This window comes from Thalassophryne amazonica, chromosome 5 (genome assembly GCF_902500255.1).
Source record: "Thalassophryne amazonica chromosome 5, fThaAma1.1, whole genome shotgun sequence".
Taxonomy (NCBI): Eukaryota; Metazoa; Chordata; class Actinopteri; order Batrachoidiformes; family Batrachoididae; genus Thalassophryne; species Thalassophryne amazonica.
Genome location: NC_047107.1, coordinates 27,931 through 51,563, shown reverse-complemented (window position 1 = coordinate 51,563; position 23,633 = coordinate 27,931). Strand labels below are relative to the sequence as shown.

Below are 23,633 nucleotides of genomic sequence, written 5' to 3'. Positions count from 1 at the left end.
GAGCTGGTTCCACAGGAGAGGAGCCTGAAAGCTGAAGGCTCTGCCTCCCATTCTATTCTTACAAACCCTAGGAACTACAAGTAAGCCTGCAGTCTGAGAGGGAAGCGCTCTATTGGGGTGATATGGTACTACGAGGTCCCTAAGATAAGATGGGACCTGATTATTCAAAACCTTATAAGTAAGAAGAAGAATTTTAAATTCTATTCTAGAATTAACAGGAAGCCAATGAAGAGAGGCCAATATGGGTGAGATATGCTCTCTCCTTCTAGTCCCCGTCAGTACTCTAGCTGCAGCATTTTGAATTAACTGAAGGCTTTTTAGGAAACTTTTAGGACAACCTGATAATAATGAATTACAATAGTCCAGCCTAGAGGAAATAAATGCATGAATTAGTTTTTCAGCATCACTCTGAGACAAGACCTTTCTGATTTTAGAGATATTGCGTAAATGCAAAAAAGCAGTCCTACATATTTGTTTAATATGCGCTTTGAATGACATATCCTGATCAAAAATGACTCCAAGATTTCTCACAGTATTACTAGAGGTCAGGGTAATGCCATCCAGAGTAAGGATCTGGTTAGACACCATGTTTCTAAGATTTGTGGGGCCAAGTACAATAACTTCAGTTTTATCTGAGTTTAAAAGCAGGAAATTAGAGGTCATCCATGTCTTTATGTCTGTAAGACAATCCTGCAGTTTAGCTAATTGGTGTGTGTCCTCTGGCTTCATGGATAGATAAAGCTGAGTATCATCTGCATAACAATGAAAATTTAAGCAATACCGTCTAATAATACTGCCTAAGGGAAGCATGTATAAAGTGAATAAAATTGGTCCTAGCACAGAACCTTGTGGAACTCCATAATTAACTTTAGTCTGTGAAGAAGATTCCCCATTTACATGAACAAATTGTAATCTATTAGACAAATATGATTCAAACCACCGCAGCGCAGTGCCTTTAATACCTATGGCATGCTCTAATCTCTGTAATAAAATTTTATGGTCAACAGTATCAAAAGCAGCACTGAGGTCTAACAGAACAAGCACAGAGATGAGTCCACTGTCTGAGGCCATAAGAAGATCATTTGTAACCTTCACTAATGCTGTTTCTGTACTATGATGAATTCTAAAACCTGACTGAAACTCTTCAAATAGACCATTCCTCTGCAGATGATCAGTTAGCTGTTTTACAACTACCCTTTCAAGAATTTTTGAGAGAAAAGGAAGGTTGGAGATTGGCCTATAATTAGCTAAGATAGCTGGGTCAAGTGATGGCTTTTTAAGTAATGGTTTAATTACTGCCACCTTAAAAGCCTGTGGTACATATCCAACTAACAAAGATAGATTGATCATATTTAAGATCGAAGCATTAAATAATGGTAGGGCTTCCTTGAGCAGCCTGGTAGGAATGGGGTCTAATAAACATGTTGATGGTTTGGATGAAGTAACTAATGAAAATAACTCAGACAGAACAATCGGAGAGAAAGAGTCTAACCAAATACCGGCATCACTGAAAGCAGCCAAAGATAACGATACGTCCTTGGGATGGTTATGAGTAATTTTTTCTCTAATAGTTAAAATTTTGTTAGCAAAGAAAGTCATGAAGTCATTACTAGTTAAAGTTAATGGAATACTCAGCTCAATAGAGCTCTGACTCTTTGTCAGCGTGGCTACAGTGCTGAAAAGAAACCTGGGGTTGTTCTTATTCTCAACTAGTGATGAGTAGAAAGATGTCCTAGCTTTACGGAGGGCTTTTTTATAGAGCAACAGACTCTTTTTCCAGGCTAAGTGAAGATCTTCTAAATTAGTGAGACGCCATTTCCTCTCCAACTTACGGGTTATCTGCTTTAAGCTACGAGTTTGTGAGTTATACCACGGAGTCAGGCACTTCTGATTTAAAGCTCTCTTTTTCAGAGGAGCTACAGCATCCAAAGTTGTCTTCAATGAGGATGTAAAACTATTGACGAGATACTCTATCTCACTTACAGAGTTTAGATAGCTACTCTGCACTGTGTTGGTATATGGCATTAGAGAACATAAAGAAGGAATCATATCCTTAAACCTAGTTACAGCGCTTTCTGAAAGACTTCTAGTGTAATGAAACTTATTCCCCACTGCTGGGTAGTCCATCAGAGTAAATGTAAATGTTATTAAGAAATGATCAGACAGAAGGGAGTTTTCAGGGAATACTGTTAAGTCTTCTATTTCCATACCATAAGTCAGAACAAGATCTAAGATATGATTAAAGTGGTGGGTAGACTCATTTACATTTTGAGCAAAGCCAATAGAGTCTAATAATAGATTAAATGCAGTATTGAGGCTGTCATTCTCAGCATCTGTGTGGATGTTAAAATCGCCCACTATAATTATCTTATCTGAGCTAAGCACTAAGTCAGACAAAAGGTCTGAAAATTCACAGAGAAACTCACAGTAACGACCAGGTGGACGATAGATAATAACAAATAAAACTGGTTTTTGGGACTTCCAATTTGGATGGACAAGACTAAGAGTCAAGCTTTCAAATGAATTAAAGCTCTGTCTGGGTTTTTGATTAATTAATAAGCTGGAATGGAAGATTGCTGCTAATCCTCCGCCCCGGCCCGTGCTACGAGCATTCTGACAGTTAGTGTGACTCGGGGGTGTTGACTCATTTAAACTAACATATTCATCCTGCTGTAACCAGGTTTCTGTAAGGCAGAATAAATCAATATGTTGATCAATTATTATATCATTTACCAACAGGGACTTAGAAGAGAGAGACCTAAAGTTTAATAGACCACATTTAACTGTTTTAGTCTGTGGTGCAGTTGAAGGTGCTATATTATTTTTTCTTTTTGAATTTTTATGCTTAAATAGATTTTTGCTGGTTATTGGTAGTCTGGGAGCAGGCACCATCTCTACGGGGATGGGGTAATGAGGGGATGGCAGGGGGAGAGAAGCTGCAGAGAGGTGTGTAAGACTACAACTCTGCTTCCTGGTCCCAACCCTGGATAGTCACGGTTTGGAGGATTTAAGAAAATTGGCCAGATTTCTAGAAATGAGAGCTGCTCCATCCAAAGTGGGATGGATGCCGTCTCTCCTAACAAGACCAGGTTTTCCCCAGAAGCTTTGCCAATTATCTATGAAGCCCACCTCATTTTTTGGACACCACTCAGACAGCCAGCAATTCAAGGAGAACATGCGGCTAAACATGTCACTCCCGGTCCGATTGGGGAGGGGTCCAGAGAAAACTACAGAGTCCGACATTGTTTTTGCAAAGTTACACACCGATTTAATGTTAATTTTAGTGACCTCCGATTGGCGTAACCGGGTGTCATTACTGCCGACGTGAATTACAATCTTACCAAATTTACGCTTAGCCTTAGCCAGCAGTTTCAAATTTCCTTCAATGTCGCCTGCTCTGGCCCCCGGAAGACAATTGACTATGGTTGCTGGTGTCGCTAACTTCACATTTCTCAAAACAGAGTCGCCAATAACCAGAGTTTGATCCTCGGCGGGTGTGTCGTCGAGTGGGGAAAAACGGTTAGAGATGTGAACGGGTTGGCGGTGTACACGGGGCTTCTGTTTAGGGCTATGCTTCCTCCTCACAGTCACCCAGTCGGCCTGCTTTCCCGGCTGCTCGGGATCTGCCAGGGGGTAACTAACGGCGGCTAAGCTACCTTGGTCCGCACCGACTACAGGGGCCTGGCTAGCTGTAGAATTTTCCACGGTGCGGAGCCGAGTCTCCAATTCGCCCAGCCTGGCCTCCAAAGCTACGAATAAGCTACACTTATTACAAGTACCGTTACTGCTAAAGGAGGCTGAGGAATAACTAAACATTTCACACCCAGAGCAGAAAAGTGCGGGAGAAACAGGAGAAGCCGCCATGCTAAATCGGCTAAGAGCTAGTAGCTACGCTAAGCTAGCGGATTCCTAAAAACACGCAAAGTGAATAATGTGTAAATAATTTAGAGCTGATTCAGCAGAGGGAGTGCTTTAGTTAAGGCACGTAAAGATTACACTGGGAAACAAATCGTAATCTAGATAACTAGATCAATCTAACTGCGCAGATTAAACAGCTAACAGATACAGAAAAACACCGCTGTGCTCCGGAACAGGAAGTGATACAATACCGCAGTGACAGGTTGGCTGTCACTGCGGTCCAATCCAATATTAGGCCAGGGGCAGGATAATCAAGAACTGCAGACAGAAAAAAAAGAGGGAAACCTTGCAGTTGAAATGTTGCTTTTTTTAGTCAATAAAAAGATTTTGGGAGCTATAAACCAGTGTGCAGATTTTCCTTTTTTTTTCTGTCAAATCAATATCGGACCTGCTGTGACGACCCCGAGTGGAACAAGAGAGAAGCCACAAAGATCTTCCTGCTAGTAACTGACCAAGCAATTTATGAATGATCCTGTTAAATCAACAAACTGGGGGGGGTAAACTGACATAAAAATGTCAAAAGAGACACTGCAGACACTCGATATTAAAACATATAAAGAGATCTGGGCCAAGAAAAGGAAACTCTGACTGGGACAATCCCACTGTCCTCTACAAAAAAGAGCCATCAGTCAAAAAGACACTTCAGAGTGAGAGTGTAATTCAGGGAGTAGCTGCCCCCCAACCCTCCCACCCGAGCGCGTCAGAGGACGGGGACATCACAAACACCAAGGAAGCAAGGGTCACCTGATAACATTCTGGCTGAGTTTGAGGTGACCCATTTCCAAGAAACCCTGGAACTAGTCCCAGTCAGCCACACGCTGTGCCTGAGACAAGAGGCTGCAGGCTCCTGCCAGGCCCCGGTAGTGATGGGTCAACCTGACAGGAACCACACAGACAAAATTAGAGCTGGACAGCACCAGCCGGGGTCAGAAAATCTGTTTGAGTCCCCCCTCCAGAGTCCGCAGGTTAGTAACGGCGGCTCATTAAGAGCGTGCGTGGTCACAGGCTTATCTCATACCACCAGCACAGGTCAGGGGGCGGGGCTATTTGCAGGCATAAAGCCAGTCTCTCCCAGGACAACCTTGGACATGAGTTCAAAGGCCTCCACATCTTGTCACTTAATGGAGGCAGTAGGACTACAAAGCAAAGCTGAAGAGAGGACAACTGTTTACCGCCCATCAACGCAACTCCAAGTGCTAATACAAGGCCTGACATGTAAACAACGCACAGCCTCTCAGTGGGAGTACCACAATCACACAGCTGGGGCAGCCCAACACAAACGCCAACAGCCGCCATGTAGGCCTATAATCTCACTTCTGAGGTCAACTGTTCTAAGACTGTTCCTACAGAGGCACGGAAAAAAAAAACAACAACAAAAAAAAACACTTTACTAACACCTCTGCCTGAATATGACCTGAAGTCCAACAGAAACCCCAACAAGAAAACCGCCTGGCCAGACATCTTCCAACCAGATGAAATATCATCTGCATACACCGAGACAAATCAAGCAGCGATGTCAATAATCACATAAAGTTGAGAAAATCTGGATTTACGCTGGATTCTCAGATGTCAGATTTCATCTTTTTCTGCTCGACTGGTTTCAGCCTGTGTCTGATCTTATTTTAAAGTAATTTAAGTCCAATATCAGTTTGTGTTGAAGTGTAACTAAATGGCTAACAAGCCAACATCACAACCAGATGTGCTAATGACATGTGAAGTGCTGCTGAGAGGGTTTGGGTGATCCTAGGCTTCCCCCTGAGCTGTCAAGGTGCTTAATTTCACCAAGCTTTTCTTAGTTAAGCCCTGGTCCCACCGAATAATGAAGGATGAATAATGAGCCACGCAGCATGTTTTCTTTGCTACAAGAGGGTTTCTTCAATTATCGTGGGAGTTTCGTGGCTCTTTAGAGGCATTATCTTCAGTTAACGAGGCTCCTCTCTGAGCGTGGCGCTAATTTCAAGATGTTCAAAATTTTGCAAAAACAGAGTGGGGCAGTTTGTGTATGAGGTACTACGACGACTTAGAGGCATGTGTGTGTGCGTGATCCTTACAACGTTGCTAAAAGCCCATTATCCTTTTCCTTGGCAACTACACAGGACCTGAGAGGCTGTTTTTGGAGTGGCTGCCATCTTGCGCACACAATTCCACCTGCTCTGTGCGCTGGACGCTGTATATAAAATAATTATTTTGTAGCGGATTAATCATTTTCTACCAAACCTTGGATGCTGAAAAAACCTCTAATCTCTTCTGGAATCACTGAGGCCAGTTTCATCTGGATGCCTTTTTTTCCCTCTTTCTTTCCTCCCTTTTTTTCCTCTTTTTCTCTCTTTCCCTCTTTTTGAACAGCTTAAGGTAACGATTTTTAATGTTTTTATAGCTTGATAAAACAGTTCCTAACTGTAAAAGTATGTCTATGGTTGACTTAATATCTTGTAAATGGATGACATGGGCTCTGTTGTGTGTGTGCACTGAGGCAGTGACACATCACGCTCCAAACGAGCATTTAGGCAGAACGCTAGCTCACGAAAGAGTGATTTTTTCAGTAAATAATGGACAAACACAAAGTTAAAATTTGGATGACTGCGTGAAAGTGGCTGTGTGTTTAAAGCTGCGTAAGAAATAACTCCAGTGAAGCCACTAAAATCAGAGCAGAGCTGTGCACCAACACAGAAGGAGAGTGTGCAAAAGACTGATTTTGTAAACATAACACAAAGTTAAAAGTTGTATTACGGTGACGAAGCTGCGGAAGAAATAGACATATATATATATATATATATATATATATATATATATATATATATATATATATATATATATATATATATATATATATTATTTTTTTTTTTTTTTAAGTGATCTACAGGTGGATATAATTAAAGCGGTCACCTCATTGTGTATGCAGAACGGCACCGCGTGCAAAAGAGCGATTTTGGAGAAATAAATGGACGAACAGAAAGTTAAAAGTGGGATCACGGTGTAAAAATGACTGTATTTAAAGGCAGGGAAAAAATAAAGCCAACAAGCCACGGATGGAAAGGAAGACAGTGAGAAGGAGCACAGAGGTGGTTGTCCAGGAATGGACAACAGCAGCATGCACAAAAGAGTGATTTTGCAGAAATAAACAAAGTTAAAAGTGGGATCACGGTGTGTCTGTTTAAAGCCGCAGAAGAAATAAAGCTAGCAAGCCACGGAGCGAGTGAGGAGCACAGAGACGGCTCTCCAGGAGCCCTTGGTTCGGTTCTAGCTGGTCTGGTGCATTACAGGTGGACAGCAGTCTGGCACACAGCGCACAACCACGGGACTGTACTGGAGCGTCTATTTTTGGACTGCATTTAAAAAATGTGACATCTTTAAATGCTGCTGTGAATCTGTGAATTGAAAACCCAAATTTTAAAGGGACTAGGTGTGGGAGGGCTGGAGATTTGGACCAAACCCATCATGCCTAAACGTGCACCAACAGTGCGTTATTAAGGCGCTATCACGGCACTACATGGCTTAGTGTGGCTGATGCGAGCCATTTGAGGCTCTAATGACCAGTCGGTCGTGGCTCACTACGTGGCACATGCGGGGTACAGAGAGGAGCATAGAGCCACCTTCATAGCGGATACATGATACATGAAAACGTGGGTCATCCTTCAAATAATCACTGACACACCCATGCGTGGCTCATTATTCACTGCTTATTATTCGGTGGGACCCAGACTTAAGTTACTGAAGATGATCAGCCTGACAGCGACAGACGCTAAATGTGATGTCACCAGCGCCATGTGATTACATCAATCAGGAAGCAGCACCATAAAATGCCTTCTGGTGAGAGCAAAGCAGGACCAGTGAGCTGCTGCTAGCTGTTCATCAGCTAAACACCCGCGACCTTCACCAATCTGAAGATGTAGCACTGTGGTGACAGGTTTCCATACACTCATCAGTGAAGGACACTACCACAACACTCACGTCCACCATGAAGGAACAGAACGCTCGGACCACAACTCTTGTTTTGGACAAACAGTCCCTCCAACGTCAGCAAAAACCCTTCCAGATCCTGCTGCCACACCCACCTCTAACCTAATACCAGTGCTCCAGGCCCGACCAGACCAGAACCAGACTGCCACACAGAACTCAGAGGAAGTGGACCTGGATGAACCGCGGCTGACACTGAGCTGGGGAAAGACCACCCCAAGTCAGAACGCCTTGGCACGCTATGGAAGATACAAATTATGAGTGCCATTAAATAATAATAATAACTAAATCAGGTTTTGTTATTAATGTTTTTTAAATTATGCTTTTTAAACTCACAGTGAAAAGTAATCGCTACATCAATAACCAGAGCACCGCGCTCGCAGAGCACAAACCTCTACCAATTCCAAAAATTTCACCTTAGAAAAAATGTTCAAGGTCAAAGTCCTGTTAGAAGTGACTTTTCAAAAGATAAAGCAGAAGTGGTCAAATGTATTTAGTTCATGCACTTGAATCAGTTTTTGGTGGTGCTGTCAGGGGTTTTTTCAACTTTTTCGGTTTCTGAATTCTTTTTCAGATAATTATGAATGAATGAGTTTATTTTGGTACAAAGAAAAAAAAGAGAAACTTTACAAAATAAATCAAAACAAAACTGATTTCTCAGTTAGCCTAAGTAACCGAAAGGGTGTAGGTAGAAGGAAAAGCTTATTTTCACAGAACATTGGTTACCTCTGCTGTGCACAGCGTGTCATCGTTTTTTGCCAATTGGTTTCCGACTGATAACTGGACAACAAACAGGCATAAAATTAGAACCTCCATCCAATTTTGGTGGTGTAGAAAAATGAGAGTGGCTGAGGCACTTTGATTGAGAAATAATGCAAGATGTGTACCAAGTGGGCTTTTTAATATTAAATTCAAATGTCCACAAACTCCCCAATCTGGATCAGATCTGGATCAAACTTTGTCAGGTGACAGTGAGTGTCAGTCTGCACCTCACCTTCAGATACGAGAGTGACTGGGGCACGTTTGATTAAGATATAATTTAAATTACACTTAAAATATACAATATGAACATATAAAATGGGGTTTTCAATATGACATTCAAATGTCCACAAAATCCACAATCCGGATCAGATCCAGATCAAACTTTGGATACCATCCTACATAACACTCTCAAATATGAAAGAAATTTGATCTTTTTTGACAATTATGAATTTTTGAAAATGTGTTCAATGTTAAAGGATGGGGATTTCTCAACTTTCCAAGTTTTTATATTCCTGACTTTGACCTATGACCTTGAAAATTGAATCAGTTCTTGCGTGTCAGGATATGAAACTTCAGTAAAACATTAGGATATATGAAAAATCATGGGCTACAAGCTGTTCAGAAACAGACAAACAAACAGGGGCAAAAACATCAGCCCCCAACTTCACTGATGGAGGTGAGTAAAAGAAATAAAATATAGAAGTCAAATAGAAACCATCACTTTTCCATCCAGTTTTCTTCAGACAAGTCTGGGGACGGATACATGAACATTTCCAAGACCCTGAATGTGTCTTGGACTTGATTATTAACAAATACAGACAGTGTAGTACTCTATGGCCAATATGTGGGGAGGCAGCAGTTCCCAAAAACCAAGAGGCTGTGCAAGGAAGTGACTCATGAGGAAAGCCACCAAGAAAACTTTAAAGATGTTCTTGGCTTCTGTGCCTGTAACTGCACAGACTGTGCATTGCGCAAGCTTTGCATGTTATCTCAGCACTCACAGCTTCACAGTGAGGAGAAAGATTTCCATCCACCTGAATAGATCTAATCTAGGCTTGTGCCTCTCACGTGGCCTCTGGCAAACTGGAGCTGAACTTTCAGTTCTTTGTAAGAAAACCCCTTGAACCATTTCATGATGACGCTGTGTAACTGGTGACGTGTGTTGTCTCTGTTTGAAGAGTTGCACTGAGGCAGCTTCCCCTCAGCTGTGTGCTGACAAGGCAATAAATCACTCTCCTCCCTTCACTTTGACTTCTGTTTCACTGCAGATGGTAAGATCGCAGGATTTTTTTCTCGTCAACTTCATTTCATTTCTTCATTCCACTGTTGGTACATTTTTTGTTTAAGATTCTCCACAGATTCTCTCATGGGGACAGGACAGAAGTGCAGGCAGGCCGCTCCAGTAGCCGCACCCGCTTCTTCAGCAGCCATGCCCTTGTCATGTGTGCAGATTGTGGTTTTGTCTTTGTCCCGTTGAAAAATACATGGACGTCTCTTGGAAAAGAAGTCTGCTTGGAGGCAGAATATGTTGCTCTAAATTACCACCAAACATTTCAGCATTAATGTTGACATCACAGAGTGTAAATGACCTTTGCCAGGGACACTTACACAACCCCAGACCAGGACAGACCCTGGCTTTTGGACCTGTTGCTGATAAGAGTGTGGAAGGTGCTTTTGTCTTTTAAAAAATCAAGTTCCTTCTGCTTCTCTCTTGTTTTCACTCTGGGTCATCAGAGCAGATCCATCATAGATCTGACATTGATTTGGTACAAGTTTTACACCGGATGCCCTTCCTGAAACAACCCCAGTATCCATTTCTTTATTAAAACAAAAAAAAAAATTGAATAAAAATCTGGAATACTGATTTATACCACAATACACATCTCCACTGGGTGATGGTCCAACCCAGACACCTTCAGCGTCCAGAGGAGTCGATGGCACTTCTGGACCAGGTTAAAGTCAGGCTCTTTTTTGTGCACAGGAAAAATTTAAGTGGGATTTGTGTGTATAACTCCATCTTGTGGTGCTTGACAAAGGTTTCCCAAAGCAATCCCTCCTCCACGTGGTTATATCAGCTACTGATGAAAAGCTGTTCTTGACGCAGTGCTGTCGGAGGGATTGAAGATCACAGGTGTTCACCTTATGTTTACAGACTTACTCCTTATATACTAAAATTCCTCCAGATTCCTTGAGTTGTATGAGATTTTGCACGATTCAAATCACTTCCATTCTTTCTTTGAGGAACACTTCAACACGTTTAAACAATGTAATAATTTTGTCAAACATTTCTTGACAAACTGGAGATCCTCTGCCCATCTTTGCTCCACAAAGACTCAGCCTTTTGTACCAAACTATGATTATAGTCACCTGCTGACATCACCTGCTCAAAACAACAGTTAATTATTTATTTATTTTATAACGAGCCCTAAATACCTCGTTATGGAATGGATGTGTATTAAATGAAATTAAGTTGTCCAGTTGTTCTCACTGTGTTTTGTACACTAACACTACCACTAACCTTAGTGACATGAAATTTGGGGTTCCACAGGAATCTGTCTTAGGCCCCTTGCTTTTCTCCCTTTATATAGCACCTCTTGGGAATATACTGCAGCATTTTGGGATTGCCTTTCATTACTATGCTGATGATACTCAGTTATACATGCCAATAACTGCTGGAAATCTCACTCACATAAAATCCTTAGAAGATTGCCTTGCAGCAGTGAGTAGCTGGATGTCGAGCAACTTCCTACTTTTAAACTCTGTTAAGACTGAAATGATGGTTCTTGGTCCAGCGAGACATGGGCATCAATTTGACCAGCTATGTGCTTGGCCTGGGTTTATGTGTCATACATCACACTGAAAGTGAGGAACCTTGGGGTAATTTTTGATCCTACGTTGTCCTTTGACCTCCACATTAGAGATGTTATGAGGACTGCGTTCTTCCACCTGCAAAATATAATGAAGATTCATCCCATTCTGTCTATGGCTGATGCTGAGACCCTGACTCATGTCTCTTCTAGATTGGATTATTGCAAAGTTTTATTTTCTGGGTTGCCGTAGTCCAAAATTAGGGGTCTTCAATTGGTTCAAAATGCTGCTGCCAGACTTTTGAGACCGAGCAGAAAGTTTGACCACATTACACCCATTTTGGCATCTCTTCCACTGGCTTCCTGTCTCTGCGAGATCAGATTTTAAGGTGCTCCTAGTGACCAATAAAATTGTTCACGGACTGGCACCGTCCTATTTGGCTGATCTACTTAAACCCTACGTACTGGCACGGACTTTGCGCTCACAGGATGCAGGTTTACTTTGTGTCCCAAGGGTGAATAAAAAGTCACTCAAGGACATTCACAGAGTTGTCCAGAAACCACTCCTTTGATATCTTGGCTGTGTGTTTAGGGTCACTGTCCTGCTGAAAGATGAACAGTCACCCCGGTCTGAGGTCAAGAGCACTCTGGAGCAGGTTTTCATCCAGGATGTCTCTGTACATTGCTGCATTCATCTTTCCCTCAATCCTGACTAGTCTCCCAGTTCCTGCTGCTGAAAAACATCCCCACAGCATGATGCTGCCACCACCATGCTTCACTGTAGGGATGGTGCCTGGTTTCCTCCAAACATGATGCCAAAGAGTTCAATCTTTGTCTCATCAGACCAGAGAATTTAGTTTCTCCTGGTCTGAAAGTCCTTCAGGTGCCTTTTGGCAAAGTCCAGGTGGGCTGCCATGTGCCTTTTACAAAGGAGTGGCTTCCATCTGGCCACTCTACCACACAGACCTGATTGGTGGATTGTTGCAGACATGGTTGTCCTACTGGAAGGTTCTCATCTCTCCACAGAGGAATGCTGGAGCTGTGACAGAGTGACCATCGGGTTCTTGGTCACCTCCCTGACTAAGGTCCTTCTCCCATGATTGCTCAGTTGAGACAGGCAGCCAAATCTAGGAATTGTCCTTGTGGATCTGAACTTCTTCCATTTATGGATGATGGAGGCCACCGTGCTCACTGGGACCTTCAAAGCAGAAGAAATGTTTCTGGACCCTTCCCCAGATTTGTGCCTCGAGATAATCCTGTCTGATTGTCAACTGTCAATATGTAGACAGGTGTGTGTCTTTCCAAACCACGTTCAATCAGCTGAATTTACCCCCAGGTGGACTCCAACTAAGCTGTAGACACATCTCAAGGATGATCAGTGGGAACAGGAGGCACCTGAGCTCAATTTCGAGCTTCACAGCAAAGACTGTGAATACTTATGTACATGTGATTTCTTAGTTTTTTAATTTTTAATAAAATTTACAAAAATCTCTAAAATACGTTTTTCATGTTGTCATTATGGGGTATTGTGTGTAGAGGTTTGGGGAAAAATGAATTCACTCCATTTTGGAATAAGGTGTATCATAAATATGGAAAAAGTGAAGCACTATGAATACTTTCTGGATGCTCTGTATGGTCTGTGAAACACCTCCGCTTTACACTGATATGTTAAGAAACGGTCGTACAGCAACATATCACTGTGCAGTGTGTGACTTGCTCAAGTCTAATATGTTGAATTTATTTATTTAATGAAAACAGGGTTGCAGATGTTTCACTGCAAGCATTCAAGATGGTCCTTTTGGTGTCGAAAACAACAAATTTGAATTTCTGATGACTTGCAGCAACTGATATCAAAGCTTGTACGGCTGAAGGAGCTCAGAGTAGATGAGATTACGAAAGCTGGCTCACCTCGTCTAATTACGTCCAGTAGTTTACACTGTGCTAGATGACCTATGGGGACGGAAGGAACTGAACCAGTATGTACACTCTTAGTTAGCTCTCAGTGGAGTTTTAATGACCAAAAACATTTCTCAGAGATCAACTGGCAGAAACGGTCACTTTGGTGAAAAGTGAACAGGGGCTCGATGCTTGTCCCTGTCCCATGTAGCTAATTCAATTCAATTCAATTCAATTTTATTTATATAGCGCCAAATCAATCAATCAATCAATCAATTTTTTTTATATAGCGCCAAATCACAACAAACAGTTGCCCCAAGGCGCTTTATATTGTAAGGCAAGGCCATACAATAATTACGTAAAAACCCCAAAGGTCAAAACGACCCTGTGAGCAAGCACTTGGTGACAGTGGGAAGGAAGGAATAAAAATGTGACCAAGGGGTGATTGGGCCCCAACCATGCTTGACAGCATTGTAAGCAATGGCATCAGAGCACCCTCTGGTGAACAACCTACATAATGCCACCATTTACAATAGCCAAAGTGTATTTCTGGAGTGTTTCCCAATTTTTTTACCGACCAAAGGCCATTTGACTTAAAAAAAAAAAAAAAAAAAAAAAAAAAAAAAAAAAAAAATTCAATAATTACCAGCTTACCACTTCAAAAGTACATGAAAAATTACAACTCAATAATGAAAGCTTCACAAATATGAGAAAATTTAAATTACAATATCATTTTAATTTAAAATGTGATATTTTAACAAACTACTTATTGACCACCAGGGGCCACTCTTTGACAATGAGTGTTCTTCTGCATCTTAGCTGATATTATCAGCCAACAGATATATCGGTCAGGCTTTTATCGTGGCTTAATGACAAATCAGGATTAAATTAAATTACAGGTAACACAGGAAAAAAGTCATTTACAAGCTGTTTAAAAACAAGGAAGGCAAAATTGTAACTTTTGGATGGAGAAAATATTTCTAAAAAGTATTTTGACATTTTTTGACTAAAGTAATCTTTAAGAGCAACGCACAAGTTAAATGATGAAATCAACCATCTGTTCCAACATCATCTTTGACACAGCAGCATTTTTGGCGAGAAAACTAAACCTCATGTAGTAAACGTACAAAAGTATCACTGCCAAAATAAAGAGATCAGCTTCAAGAGGAAACGCTGCTGCTGTGCTCCAGCTAAAATATTAAGTGCAGCCGCTGATGGGACGACAAAGAAAAGCTTTTAACGAGAGAGAGAGAGAGAGAGAGAGAGAGAGACAGAGACAGAGACAGAGAGAGAGAGAGATGTTGCTCCAACTCCAAAGTGACTGACAGCCAGGAACCTTTAGCCCACAGTCTGACGTGGGACGGGGGCGGACATCTTTCTACTCCTCATCAGCTGCCAGAACACATCCCCCTTCACAACACGGTCCACATGAAAGACAAAGAGGACCCACTAACACCTCGACTGCTGTCACAGGGCTCGCCCCCCGTCTCACACCGTCCCCACACTCAACACAACCAACAGCCAATCAGCAGCCACAATACTGGGGCAGGTGGAAGCCTCACAGCCAATCAGGACCGCACGCTCCCATGAGCTCCTCCCACACTAGCTCCTGTCAACACCTGGTGCAGCCAAGAAAGTGGTTGTTCCTGTCTGTCACATGCCTGTCAGGCCCGTGGTGGTCCGGCGGCCCCGTTCGAGCGCTCTGCTCTCTGGAGGGCCGGCAGGAAGCCTCCTCAGGGCCGGGCCTTCCCGTCCACGGCAGCAAACATGCAAAGAGCGTTGTCTCCGCGCTCTTCCTGCCAGCTGGCTTGATACTTGAGCCGGGTTGACATGCTCCTGGTCTCACCCCTCCTCGGCTCCGTCCTCCGTTTACGATGAGCGCTGGCGTGTTCTTCTCAGCCGCGTCTCTCCCCAATGGCGGCCGTGCTGGAAGACTTCCACATGAAAGTGGGACTGTGGGGCGGTGCTATGTGCTCAGCCGCTCTTTCTCTCCCCTCATCTGATCTCTCCTCTATCGCTCTCTTTTTTCCTCCCTCCTTCTGTTGGTCTGTTCCTCCCCCTAACTCACGCTGCCAGCGAGTGTGCGCGCACTGACTGGAACCCTCTGTGCTCCTCTCGCTCACACAGACACCAACACGTCCTCGGGCAGAGTGAGAGTAAACACACACACACACACACACACACACACACAGAGCACAGAGAAGTGGTGAGTGTGCACGGAGCCAGGGGGTGGTGTTGATACCATGAGAAAGCAGAAAGACTTCCACATTCTTCCTGACTGACCTGCTTTTCCTCTTCAATGTGACCTCTCTTCAGTCCACAACAGCAACACCGCCGCCGCCTCCTGAGGGACAAAGACGCGTTTGCCAAATCTTCCACCACTCCTGCCAAACTGGCCGGCTCCCGTCCCACAGAGGGCGACAACGCGCTCTACCTGCTGCTCCTTTAGCAAGCAGAGCCGGGGACGTTATCCAAGCGCCTGCTGCACCCCAGCAGAACCTGGCAGCTTCATGCACGCCAGCCAGCGACAAGTGCACACACCGACAACCTTTGCGACACAGACTTGTCACACAGTGGTACAGGGCGGGGTCGCCGTTACACAGAACACATCGTCTGAGACGACCGCAGCGCACACAGCAACTGTCACTGCGCTGTTATCACCACACCCTGAACGCCAAACAACGTCAGGCTGCCGGTGAGGAAAAGGCAAATCAAAAACCAAGAAACAAAAGCCAAAGGTTTCGTTTCGTAGAGAGTTTTAGTTGTCTGACATCCTGAGGACATGAACACAGCAGCTGCATGTGGTGGTTGTGGTGTCTTAACTCCACCATGGAGCAGCAGCACCACAGCTGCATTCATTCATGTGGTTTTTATATTCTGCGCCTGTACGATGAACTGTTAGTGCAGGTTTTATGCTCATGTATGACAGCATTTTAATGTCTCGTATCTACACCCCCCAGCCCCTAAAACTTTCTTTTTAATTCAAGTTGATTAAACACCCATCCTAAATTAATTCTGTGACCCCAACACATCAGAAAAAGCAGAAAATAATCCATTTTCATGAAGTTGTTCCCATCACTTCCACCTCTTACCTGTGATAGTATGACGTGACAGAGAGAGCGGCAACACGACAAGTCAAAAAAAAAAAAAGTGACTCATGGTGCCATCTTGGGTTCAAAACAGTGTGCACTGTTAATCTGTCTGCATGTAAAATCAGCTATTGTATTTATTAATTGGCTAAAAATGTTGGGTTGTTTTGCGTTTGGAGGCACAAATGGACACAACAAGGGCTTCACAATCTACAGATTCCCTTCAGATCAGAACAGAAGAAACATTTGGGAAAATAAATTCAGCCGTGTGGGATGGAAGCGACTTCATCGTCAAAGCTTTGAGAGGTAAATTTATTTTTCAGTCCCATGTTCAGTAAAACTCACCTAAATCCTCATCGTATAAACCAGATATCCACAGTCACCGCACAAAAAAAAAAGTCCCAAAGTTTTTGTATTGTTTTCCATGAAATAAACACTGTCACAGATTTTTTGCTCACATCCTATAAAACGTTGCATGATTAAAAGTCTAACTGTTTATTTTTTTCAGACTGTGCTCAGGCTCAGAGCCGCAGCCCAGATGTGCGTGTCACGCAGCAGGCTGACGCAGCGACGGCAGCAAAGGCTGTGATTTGACACTTTGCTGCTTTCAATCCTTCGTCTCCCATCATATTTTAATCATTTTTACAGTTCGCACACTGGTTACTGTACAAATGGATCAGAAAAGTCCGCACATTTACAGCACGAGGTCTGAAAAAAAAAGGAAATTGTCCAGCTTACCTTTGATTTGGAGGTGACGACTTTAGAAAGAAAATCTTGTTGAGGGACAAATTAATCCAGAATAAAGCAAAATCCAGAGACGGAGAACAGAGCTGCAGCTGCATAAATCAGGCTTAAAACTAATTAAATAAATCATCATAAATAGTAAATTTTATGTCAATCTGGTAGTTTAACTATTTTTTATATTTATTTTGATAGCACCTGTAGCTGGATGTGTTGCTGTATGTGGTTAATTTTTTTAAAAAATGTTGAAAACATTAAAGGTTCATTCAGTAGTTCAGTGCAGTTGGAACCAAAATGGCGCCATGTTCTGAGTTGATGCCACTCTCTCAGTTAAGGCACTCTAACCTGACAGCATCACTGACCTGTGATGATGTCATCAGTATGTGCTGGTTGTTTTAGAAACTTTGAGAAATTAAGTTATTTCAACCTTTGCAAGCAAAGTCTATGAAAATAAATGAATTAAATTAGTCGCATAAGAATGGCATCAGTTTAACACTTTGCAGTGCCAGAGTTGGCCACAAGGTGGAAAATATCTGGCACTAAACAAGTAAGTTATTTGTGATTTATTACTCGAGGCCATCAAGTATGACCATTGGGTATTGTGAAGACTTTGCATTTGTCTGTCTGTGCTCAGTGTATGTCCAGTCCTGTTAATACCAGGGTCTTCAAATTCACAGGGACCATTCTTGGGACACAGGCCTTGGACAAGTTCAAAGGTGGCTAACCTTGACTTATTCTGTGGGGTGAAAAGGTCACATTCTGTTTCAATCAGTTCCTCTTTTTTTTTTTTTTTTTTTTTGGAAGGAGGGGGTGACAGCTAATTAGAGTAGAGCGTCCCGTGACATCAGTGGCTGATTTAGCTAGCTGCAAACACTTTTGTTTGTGTGTAAATATATACCTCTGCCATATATTATGTAAAACCGGACATCAGCGTGCACACTAACTTACGCTAACTCAAAGCTAACTTCTGCTCTTGTCAAATATGTGTAAATAACCTCTTTGTCATATACGATGTACAAGCTAGCAAGAAATAAACACTTCTAAAATGCTGTTTTTGGAAACTGATAACACCTCTGAAGTGATTTACAAGACACTTCATGGATGTGTACGCTAACTTCTATGGATGTGAATCATTCAACAACTCACGATTCAATTCGATTTCGTTTCTTGGGGTGACGATTCGATTCAGAATTGATTTTCGATTGAAAGAGCTCTGAGAAATAGTTATATTACTTAAAAAATGTTTGTTTCAGAAAATGCAGCTTTAGAAGGTTAATCAAGTGACTCTAAAGATGTAAATTTACTTATCTGCTTTGCTCGTTCAGAGCTGGCTGGCAGTTTAGCGAAACGCTGGTCAGTAGTTGGCAGAGACCGCTGCTCCGCTCTTTTAGCTCCAGGTGATGGTGTCGCATGTGGGCTTGTGGATTTGAAGTGTTTCCGAAGTACTTGACTTTCATTTTGCAGATTTTGCACACTGCATAAGTCATGTCAAGCTCCTTCTTACGCAGCAAATAATGAAATCCAAAATGTGCAAAAAGATTTGCCTTCAGCAAAGACGGTGCTGGCTGAATTAGCTCTTTGTCCGCCATGCTAAGCTACAGCTCACGAATGTTTGAAGCACGCTGGACCCTCCCCTCGCTGTAGTATGGAGGCCGTTGCCTGACAAACAGTACACGCAGCGAGTAAGCATAAAAATGTTTAAAAAAATGCTTTTTAAAAATCGATTCTTGGACATTCTGGATCAATTCAGAATCGTAATGAATAAGAATCACGATTCAGACGCAAATAGATTTTTTTCCGGCACCCCTAATAACTTCTGCTAACTCAAAGCTCACTCATCAAAAGCTCATGTATGTGCACACACAAGCCCTCCTGCAGCTGCCGTTAAAACGTAAGTGAAATATTGCTTATGATTGATTGACTACGTTTATGCTGCAACATCAACAGAAACATACAGAGGTGAATCTATCAACGATGAACTGATAACACAATAAAGCATAAATGCTTATTTCCATTGTGGTCCTTGTGAGAAAATCACTTGACAAAATAGACTGAACATGTACAAATTGTACATAAGACAGTAGGATCTTATTAGTTAATGTAAAAAAAAAAATGTTATATATATATATATATATATATATATATATATATATATATATATACACACACACATACAAGCGTGTTGCCACTGGGGATCCACAGGCTCTAGATTGTGATCATATACACACAATTATTATTATTTTATTTTTACTTCTATTTTGTCATTTGATTTTTAAATGGACCACAACAGAAATAAGTGTTTTTACTTTGTTCTGTCATCCATGTATTTTTTTTTTTACATATTTACAATTATATTATGTACTGGCATTGAACTTGCTAAATAAAAATCACACACCACACTCACACTATTAATATAAAGATGACTTATCACCCCCTGCTGGAATGGCGTGTGAGTCCAGAATGTAAATATCAATGCCCAGTGTTGTTAGCTAATATCTGTAGTTTCTCTAAAAATATTAGTCCCATCAACATTACATTTTTGCAGCTTTCACCCTTGACACAAAATACATAAACATACCAAACGGCAAATGTCAGCTGTCCACAGTTTATCTGTGATCGAAGTTGCACGCACAGCTGCTGTAAGCAGGTGCTTTTAATTTGTCCAAAAAAAAAAATAAAGCTGATGGCAGTAACATTAAAAACACTACACATTTCACTCATGGTAACGGGCAGCATATCACTTATCTGATGAAACCAAATGAACTACAAAAACACAATAAATCAATAAGATGAACAACACTGTTAAACTAACATGAAACACAAAAACAACATTTAAAACTCCCAAACCCCAAACTCCCATGGTGCACTGCAGCACAATGTCTGTTTTTTACTGGTTAAATTGGTAATTTCTCCAAAAATATTTGTCCTATCAACTTTCTGTTTTCGCAGCGTTCATCCTTGACCCAAAAATACCGACGCATGCTAACCAGCAAATGTCAGTGCTCCCCAGTTTTTGAGTGATCGAAGCCATACTCACGCATGCACACAGAAGCCACATGACTATTATAATATCGATACTTTGCACTGGGATACCAATTAAACAACTGCAAATTCTAAAGAAGACAATGCTCATACGGCTGAGGGTATTTTATCATTGTGTTATTTTTTTTTATTTGTCAAGACATCACACATTTTGCTGAAATATATGGAGGGTGACGGGGGTTCTGATAAACATAATATTGGCTGTGCACTCATGCATCCGCCCACCCCCCCCCCACCCCCCATCAGGCAGCGTTTCGGACGTAACTCCCAGGGTGTTCTGACACGTGAATATGATATAGGGGTGAGTGTGTTGCCTTTGTTTTTAGAGATGCACATGAGGCAGCTTCCCGTCAGCTGTGTGTTAAGGCAATAAATCATTCTCTTCCATTCTTTGACTTCTGTTTCACTGCAGATGGTCAGATACCAAAAGATTTCATGTTTTTTTTTTTTTCATTTCTTCATATTCATCGGCTCCTGTATTTCAGGCCTGCAACACATTAGTGTAGGACCCAGCTGAGACATATGTGCACATCATTTAGGAGAGGACAACAACTGTTCTAGACTAATTTGACCCCAGCGAACAACTTGGGATAAGTGCCAAAATCTCTATCGGGGGCCAGCATCCCAAAAATGACCACACCCCTTCTCGTCCCAAGGGTTACTTCAAGTACAGCTGTATTTTCTAAACTGTAGCAGTGACAGATTTTCCAAGGTACTCAAGATGTTCAGAATGGTCAGGACATGTTTAGGAGGGTCACAGAAGACTGTAACATTTCTAATTTTGATTATTTTATGCCGGCGCTCACTACACACCGGGGGCAATAGGGGATTAAAGACCTTGCCCAAAGGCCCTTAGTGATTTTCCCATCAGGCGGGGATTTGAACTGAGGATGTTCTGGTCTCTAGATGCTGCTGTCTGCTAAAGAAAGTTTTGTTTTGTATTTTTCACTTTAAGTCAATATTCCATTGATAACAGTATGACTGAAAGTAAAATTTCATTATATGTGCCAAATGTTCGTTTTCTTTTGATGTACAGTAATAAGTTGACCCAATTATTTTAGAATAACTTAAAATATCAAAATGAGAAATTTGACACTTTTCTGTGACCCTCCTAATCATGTCCTGGTCATTCTGAACATTTTGAATACCTTGCAAAATCTGTACCTGCTGCAGTTTAGAAAATACAGCTGCATTTGAAGTAACACTCTGGACAAAAAGGGTGTGGTCATTTTCAAACTGTTGGTCCCAGATAGAGATTCTGTCACATATCCTAAGTTGTTCATTGGAGTCATGTTAGTCTAGCACAGTTGCGTTATCCTCTCCTAAATGATGTGCACACATGTCTCAGCTGGGTCCTCTCCTGTATTTGACACCTTGTAATGTTGGTGTTCCTTCTCACAACACTTAAAAAATGTTTTGGTGCTGAGGACACCAAGTGATGAGGTGTTCCGTTCTTGTGTCCCGTTCTTCATGCAAATACATCTTTAGGTGTACAACCATACAGGGTCATCATCGCTGCATTTCTTATTTAAAATCATTTCGAAATTTCATTGGGAACATTTCCACTGAGTGATGGTCCAACACAAATGCTTCAGACCCCAGTGAAGTTGACAACTCTTCTGGAGAAGGTTAACATAAGGCTTCTTGTTTTGTACAGTAGTTTTACGTGGCATATGTGAATGTTACTCCATATTTTCGAGCTTGACAAAGGTTTCCCAAAGTAATCACTGGGCCATGTGGTTATATCAGCTATTGATGAATGATGGTTGTTGATGCAGTGCTGTCTGAGGGACTGGAGATTGCAGGTGTTCACCTGAGACTTGCATCCTTGCCCTTTGATATTCTGCACTGTAGAGGGAGAAATATGCATATCCCTTCTAATCTTTGTTTGAGGAACATTGTTTTCAGATATTTAAATAATTTTCTCACACCTTATAGGACTATTTTACAGAGCGCCATAGCTTCCCGTTTAATCATGAATAGTAAATCAGGGCAGATTTTGAAGAATCATAGTAACTTCTTCATCCATCTGTGTCAATTTCGTCAAAGTTGGCAGACGTAGTAGTTACGGCCAGATTTGAAATTGTTGAATTGTTTAAAAATTTCATCCCAATCCTTAAAATCACTGATAGTATGTGGCAACTTCCCGGTATTCGTAGTCTTAACAGCTTGAATCATGTTTGAACCTTAAATGGTGTATTCCTAGTGACTACAGCTTGAAACCTGTTTAAAATTTGAAGTTTGTTCAGGTTTTTGTTCAAAGTTGAACAGCTCAAGTTCATTTTCTTTCATTATTGTACAGATTGCCATGTCTGCACTTTATAAGGCAGCCTGTTTTGGATTGTGGGTGATCACACAACGGTGCCCTATGGAACAGCTTTGCTAATTGAGAAACTGGAGAGCCTTAGGTCATCTCTGCTCGTCAAAGACTGAACCTTTCGTGGACACTGCTTTTGTCCCAAATCATGATTACAATTGAGGTTTTTGTTTGTTTGGTTACTAGCCCTAACTTGCCCCGTCTCAGCTTTTTTTTTGGAACATTGTTGTTGGCCTTAAATGCAGGTGTGAATGTGTTACAATTAAATTCAAGTTGACTTGGGGAAAAAAAAACAACGAGATTTACTCGTATCTTGGGTTTTATGGTCTGCAATGAAACAGAAATCGATGTGAATGTACGTAAGAATCTGTTTGTTTTGGGGGAGGGGTGTAATTCTATGTGGTCCTAACTGTGATTTAGTGTTATAAATGGTAAATGGACTGCATTTATATAGCGCTCTTCCATTTGCATCAGGCGCTCAAAGCACTTTACAATAATGCCTCACATTCACCCTAATGCAACGCTGCTGCCATACAAGCTGCTCACTACACACCGGGAGCAATAGAGGCTTAAAGACCTTGCCCAAGGGCCCTTAGTGATTTTCCAGTGAGGCTGGGATTTGAACCGGGGATCTTCTGGTCTCAAGCCCAATGCCTTAACCACTAGACCAGTGTTGTAGTGTAGTGTTGTGAACATACACGACACGCCAGAAAAGGAGATCCCCGTGATGACTAACATTCTGGGGCAGTGACTGGGAATCCTTTTTGGCAAGTGTTGGTACAGCAAGGACTGATGAGACCAGCTTACTGTCCTCCTCGGTCTTTGGTACTCTACGTGGTTACATAAGATCTTCTTGCTCCCACTGGGCTGCCGTGCTAATCCTCTGGGACTGAGCAGCCCACTAATCTCCCTGCAGGAGAACGGAACTCAAAACATGAACAAGGATTACTGCAGATATCACAGACCGAGCCCTCCGTGGCTGCACACACAGCCCCACCCGCCTGGCCTGGAACTGCAGGTTACAAATGACAGGGGGCAGGTGAGGTTAGTCAAAGCAGAACTGAGAGTCACACAGAGCAACGTGACACATCCTCCAGACGCGGC

The 23,633-nt window shown here is 42.0% G+C and overlaps 1 protein-coding gene and 1 long non-coding RNA gene across 2 annotated transcripts in view; both read right to left on the bottom strand.

Annotated features, from left to right (window-relative positions):
* LOC117509704 (nuclear receptor corepressor 2-like) overlaps positions 1-23,633 on the bottom strand; it is a 217,439-nt gene that overhangs the window by 177,813 nt on the left and 15,993 nt on the right. The gene's annotated exons all lie outside the window — the stretch shown is intronic.
* Positions 47-23,633, bottom strand: LOC117510035. Its single transcript, XR_004560596.1, has 5 exons — positions 23,603-23,633; positions 12,775-12,785; positions 7,858-7,864; positions 6,059-6,190; positions 47-57 (listed from the first exon to the last, which is right to left on the bottom strand). It is a non-coding gene; the product is annotated as an uncharacterized LOC117510035 (long non-coding RNA).